Below are 7087 nucleotides of genomic sequence, written 5' to 3'. Positions count from 1 at the left end.
GCCTATGAGAAGAGGTGAGCTCAGGGTCTTCCTGTTCTGCCACCTTGGCCAAGCCCCCACTTTCATTTCTGACTTTAGCAATTTGAGTTTTGAGTCTTTTTTTCTTAGTCCGTCTAGCTTAAATTTTGTTGGCTTTTGCAAAGAACCTTTTTGATTCATTGATTTTCTCCATTGCTTTTCTATTCTCTATTTTGTTTATCTCTACTCTGCTCCTTCTGCTAGCTTTAGGTTTAGTTTGTTTGTTTTTCTTTAGTTCTTTAAGTTATAAAGTTAGGTTGTTTTGAGATCTATCTTATTTTTTAATGTAAGCATCTGTAGCTATAGATTTCCCCTTCATAGCACTTCCATTGTGTCCCAGTATTTTGATATGTTTTGGTATGTTGTGTTTCGCTTTCATTCATGTTTAAGTAGTATCTAATTTTCCTTGTGATTTTTTTCTTTGACTCATTGATCACTTAAAAGTATGTTGTTTAAGTTCCACAAATTTATTGAATTTTCCAATTTTATTTCTGTTGCTGATTTCTAAGCTCATTCCATTATGTTTGGTGAAGATATTTTGTATGATATCTTTTAAAAATCTATTGAGACTTAATTTGTGGCCCAACCCATATTCTATCCTGGAAAATTTCCCATGTGCACTTGAAAAGAATATGTCTGCTCTGCTGCTGTTGAGTGGTGTTACATTTATGTCATTAGATGTAGTTGGTTTGTTGTGTTGTTTAAGTCTTTCATTTCCTTAATTAACTTCTGTCTGGTTTTTCTATTCATTATTGAGTATTGACATCTTCAAATACTACGTAGAACCGTATCTTTCTTCAATACTGTCAGCTTTTGTTTCATATATTTTGCTGGTCTATTATTGGGTGCATAAATGTTTATTATATATTCTTGATATATTGAGTCTTTTATTAATATATAATGTTCTTGTTTATCTCTTATAAACTTTTAAAAACACCTTTATTGTGGTATGGTTCCTGTACAGTAGACTACACATATTTGAGATGTACAATTTGAGGAGTCTTGATAGATGTGTGCACCAATGGAACCACCACCACAATCAAGATAGCTAACATTTCCATCACTCCCCAAGAGGTACAATTTTTGAATTCCCAATTTATCCCTTCCTATCCCCTTTACTCCCCTGGTAACCATAAGTTTATTTTCTATGTCTGTGAGTCTGTTTTTTCTTGTAAACTTTTTAAATTTAGAATCTATTTTGATTGATATTAGTATAGCCACTCCTGCTCATTTTGGATATTATTTGTGAGGAATATCTTTTTCTGTGTTTTCACTTTCAGTCTATTTGTATCTTTGAATCCACGGTGAGTCTCTTGTAAACACCATATAGTTGGATCATGTGTTTTTATCCATTCTGCCAATCTGTCTTTTGATTGGCAGGTTTAATCCGTTGTATTTCAAGTAATTACTGATAAGAAGGGGCTTCTGTCATCATTCTATTTTTTTTTTTCTATATGCCTAAGAGCTCTTTGGTCTCTTATTTCCTGCATTACTGTTTCCTTTAGTGTTGATTTTTTAAAATTTCTTTCTCATTTTCTCTTGTGTACACTCTGTAGCTATTTTCTTTGTGGTTACCATGGGGATTACATTTAACATCCTAAATTTATAACACTCTAATTTGAATTTATACCAACTTCAATAACATACAAAACTCTGCTCTTTTACAAGTCCATCTCTACCTTTTTTGCTGTAGATGATACAAAATTACATCTTTATACATTGTGTGCCCCCCAAACATAAACTAATAATTATTTTAACTACTTTAGTCCCCTAAATAATGTAGACATGTGGAATTACAAACTGAAGTTACAATATTACTAGCTCTTACACTAATTGAAAAATAGATATTAATCTCTTAAAGCACTTATAAAAACGAACCATTATTATAATAATACTAGCTTTATAATTGCCCATATCTTTACTGAGATGTTTATTTCTTCAAACAGCTTCTAGGTACCGTTTAGTGTTCTTTCATTTCACCCTGCAGGACGACCTTGAGCATTTTTTGCAGGATAGGCAGGTCTAGTAGTAAAGAACTCTCTCACTTTTTGTTTTATCTAGGAATGTCTTAATCTCTCCCTCACTCTTGAAGGAAAAGAGTATTTTAAAAATCTGTTTTCACAATCTCCGTCTCTTGGTATTTATTTTGAGTATTTAGGTATAATGTAGTTATTTTTATGTTCAGACTATATCTAAAATTTTTGTATTTTAGTATTTATTTTATGTTTGTTCTGTTTTTTGTCCCTTTGTTTTTCTTTTCCTGCCTTGTTTTGTGTTAGGTGAGTTTTTTTGAGTGTTGTATTTTAATGTATAGTGCTTTTGTTGTATGCCTTTATATATTTTAGTAGTTGCTCTGGGGTGTACTATATGCATATTCAGTTTTTCACAGCCCACTTAGAATCAGTATTTTGCCACTTAAAGAGAAATGTAGAAACTTTACCACCATGTATTACTGTGTACTTGCTCTTCTTTACGTTACAGTCGTCTTACACATTACATCTAGTTACATGACATCGTAAATCCCATGACACAGTTTTATATTTTTAGTTTTCAACTGTTAAAACATATTTTCAAGGACCAAGGGGGAAAGGAATCGTTTTCCTTTTTACCGAGTTATTTTTCATTTCTATTACTTTCTATTCATTTTTGATACTCCAAATTTATTTTTTGGTAAATTTATTTTCTTTTTGTCTGGAGTTCCTTCAGCTTTTCTCTGAGAGTACACCTTCTGGCAGTGAGTTCTCTTAGTTTTCCTTCATCTGAGAATGCCTTTATTTTACCTTCATTCCTGAAAGTTTTGTCTGATACAAGATTCTTGGTGGATGGTTCTTTTCTTTCAGATCTTTAAACTTGTTGCTCCACTCTCTTTTGGGCTCTAGGTTTCTGATGAAAAATTTGAGTCTTTCAAATTATTTTTCCTTTATATGTAAAACATTATTTTTCTCTGGTTGTTTTCTTTGTATTTGATTTTTAGCCATTTAATTATGACGTGCCTGGGCCTAATTTCTTTGGACTTCTTCTGTTTGGGTTTTGCTGAGCTCTTTGAATTTATGTTAATGTATTTCATGAAATTTGGGAAGATTTCACTCATTTCTTTAAATTTCATTTGTTTCTTTGTTATATGATCTGTTTCAGTGATAAGACTTTCTGTTTTTCCATTGGTTTCAGGAGTGTTTTTGATTGTTTTCTGGAGTATTTTTATAATAAATACTTCAGAATCTTTGATAATTCCAATATCTTTGCTATCTCAGCATTGGCATCCTTTGATTCTCTCTTCCATGCATTTTGTGATTTTGCTAGTTACTTGTATGCTGAGTGATTTTGGATTGTATTCTGGACATTTTGAATATTATAAGACTATGATATCATTTCAGTTCTAAGGGTAATGTCAATAGTTTTGTTCTAGCAGGCAGTCAACCTGTTTGGGTTCAGGCCACTGGTGCCAACTCTACTCTGTAGACTGTGGTTCCAATGTCAGTTCCATTTTCACAGTCTTTGTAGCACTATGTTGCTTTCCTGTGTGTGTGCCATCCAGTGGTCAGTCTTGGACCAGAGCTGAGGTCTAGAGGTTGTTTTCAAAGTTACTGAATAGGATCAGTTCAGATCTGAGCAGGTCAGGGGTGAACTTAAGAGTTCATAAATGACTTTATGGGTTTGTTTTCCTGAGCTTTTACATTCCACAATCTTGGTGTCACTCCTTTAAAAGTTATCTACCCGGAGACCTAGGACTTTCGTTACCACACATTGCTGTGCATTTCTGTGAGCTCATCTAGGTCCAAAAGGCAGTGGGAAGGGAAAAAGCACGAGGCATTTGCCCCACATTCTTTGACTCACAGCTCCTATAAACAGAGCATAAGTCTTCTGTCTCTGAGTTGTGATTTTTACATTGTCCCATTGCTTCTGCCTGCTGCCACCACCACTGGATTACTTGGGGGCTGGGGGTGGGGGAACGAAGCACTCTTTCTGAGCATTAGTGGCACCCTTTCCACTTCTTGAGAAAAACTAGAGCTCTGCCTGCCTGCACCTTGGTGTCTACTTCTGGTATACTGAGTTTAGGCTGATAGCTACTCGCAAAAAACTCACTACCAGTGTGTCAGCATTCCAGATGCTGTCTTTTTCCCAGAATCGACCTGCTACAGTTAACTTCTCAGAGTTTTCAAATATCTGTTACATCCAATCCATCCAGGTTTTGTTGCTGTGTTCAGTGGGATAGACTTGAGTGGAGTGTGCTTATATTTAACCCAGAACTGGAACCTTCTCCCTTAGATTACAGAAATGTATTAGTTGGTATGTCATTGGTACACTGAAGATTATGATTGTGTGACCATCTTTGGTCAACCTAAGTCATTTTATGCTCTCATGGTCTTTTTTTTCTTTTCTTTCCTTCACTTCTTTATTCTTTCCCCCACTTGCTCCCTTTCTTCCTTACTTGAGTCACTGGTTGCTTTTCATCTTTCCTTATATAAACTGGAAGAGGGGAAATGGAAAGGTATGCATGGCTTTGTTTCTTTCCTCTACCCTATTGCAGAACTCCTGTTTTCTTTTTATCACTGGCATTTTCCATTGGCTGGTTCTGCTCTTTGCCATCTCCGTCACCATTGCTGATTGCCAGGTCGTCACTGCCAGCAGATTTGCTCATGGTTAATCCTATTTGCTTCTCATTTAATTTTTCCTCTTCTTTGTACCTTCTGACTAATTTTCCTTTTATAGTACTTTCCTGCTTTTATGTAGATTACTACATGCACACCACTTTTTATTTTATATGAATATACCAGTTATAGTGAAAATCAAGTATAATTTTTTTCTCATTGTGTTGATTTGTTTCTCTTTGATCAGAATCTGGTGTGTGTGTGTGTGTGTGTGTTACGCGTGGCAGGAAATGGGTACTATGTTAGTGATCTGGAGACATACTGGAAACCTGAGGCTTTGTATAATTTGATTTTTGTTGTTTTTTAATTAAAACAAGCAGTGCTGCTTTATCTTTCTGAATGTTAGCTAGCCATAAGAATAACTTTATCTTAATCTTGTTGCTGGGTTTAGCACTTTTCACTGCATCACACTTAGAAGAAGAAAATTTTGTTAGTTAAGAGACCTATATCTAATTATAGTTCTAGTACTAGTTAGGTAAAATTGAATATTAATTTTACCTATTGGTTATGCTTTATTTAGGAATGAAGTCATAATGATTGACTACTATCATCTGCAAATCTCGTTACCAAACAGGCCAGTTCCTTTTACTCTGAAACCTCAATGGGAGTGAGCAGGTGCAGTAGGAGAAGAAAACAGCCGGCAAGCAATGGAACCAAATTAAGAATGAGTTCTTGAAAAAGGTCGTGCGAGAATGAGGTTATGAATTTAGAAGGTGGAGTCTGCAAGGGAATAAAACTCATTCTTTTTTTCTTTCCCTGTCTTTTCAGCTTCGTCTCACAATTACTAAAAGACTGAAGGGAATACAGGAAATATCTGTAATCAGAAGTGATTATTGGAGAAAAATGAAAGGTTAGGCTTTAACCTTAGAATGAGAAAGGGACTCTGCTTCCTCCAGGCCTGAACTGGGTACCACTCTTCTGTGCTCTCACAGCAGCACGGGCTCATGTTTGTCTTAACTCTGATCACTGTGTGGTGATTCCCTCCTTACTTAACTGTGCTCAAACTAGATGACAGTATTCTTCATGGCAGAATTTTAATTATTTTTACTAGATACTGCTAGTACGAACACAGTTGCTGACACGTGGGAAGCACTCAGTGATTATTTTATTAATTATGTGTTAGAGGAATATGGAAAAAAGTAGTAACCAACAGCAATAAATTCATTGTGAGCAAAGGAAAACTCATGAGGAAAGTTTCATGTTTTCTTATTGTGAGAGGTTGAACAAGACAGGAAATTCATGTTAAGGATACAGTCGAAAAGCTGTGTCTTGCCTATGCTTACTATGCTTTGATTGAAATTTAGTTTGGTTTGACATTCAGTTAGCAGTCTTGTTTGCAGCCAATTTTTTCCTCTGTCCAAGGTGTCTTAATATGTATGGTATATCTTACAATTTGAGCTTCCTGTCCCTTTGTTAATTTACAGTAAGCTTCTTACACCTTGGTTTCAGTATTCTGGAGATTTCTACCTGCCTCTTTTAAGATACTCCCCTGGAAAACTCCAAAGTGAAATTCACGTTTGCTATGTAGCATGCATTTTAAGTCAGACCATCAGATTATTTGTTCATGTTGATACAATAGCCAGCCAGAAGCTAGATATTACTTACACTGACTAGGAATTGCTTAGATAGCCAAAATTTTTAACAGAAAAATTTAACAAATATCTTACGCACTTATACACACACTTCTAAACACACACATATATATAGTCTACACTACCATTGTATTCTTTTAAAAACTGAGAAGGGAAACTGAGAGAAGTCCCACAGTAGTTTGAAGTTTTAAGAGAAATAGAAATTCTTGAAGTTCCCTTTGGATAGAGGAAAGCAAGAATATATATATTTTTTAATTTCTTGAAAACATAGATCATTTGGCAAGTTCTTCGCAGCTGTGTAAAGCCCGCAAGCTTCACCCAAAGCTGGCTTGGAAAAAAGTCATGACTAAGTTTTGCTGTAGTCTAAGTTCCCTTAAGCATCAAGCATACATGGTTTTGGAAGATTTTAAGTGAACTAAAAACAAGTTGATCATTTTCTAATTAATGGGGAATGAATGGTAGCTAAGGCAATCAGAGCAGTTAACTAACAAATAGTGAAAAGATTTTCGATGGAGTGGCTCATTTTTTAAAAGATGCTGTGATGATTGTGTTTTAATGTAAAGTGGGCAGATGGAAACAAATAGCACACCAAGAAAGTAAAGAGTAATTTAATTCTTATATTGTCCTCATTGTAGAGCTTTGTCTCCTGAAAAAACGAAGTCAGAAAAATGTATCTGTCTGTCTGCCTATGTTCTGTCTATCTGTGGGGTCTAACTACCAAGGCAGGGTCTAGAAGGAAAGGAAACAAAGGAAAAGGAATAAAATCTCTTCAAGTAAATACGCAAAAACATATGGAGTGTTTAGTGGTAAGTCGAACATCAGGGCCAT

The sequence above is a fragment of the Camelus ferus genome, chromosome 3, assembly GCF_009834535.1.
Source record: "Camelus ferus isolate YT-003-E chromosome 3, BCGSAC_Cfer_1.0, whole genome shotgun sequence".
In the NCBI taxonomy this organism is placed as follows: Eukaryota; Metazoa; Chordata; class Mammalia; order Artiodactyla; family Camelidae; genus Camelus; species Camelus ferus.
The sequence above is the reverse complement of the archived record's forward strand: the minus strand, read 5'-3'. Positions refer to the sequence as shown.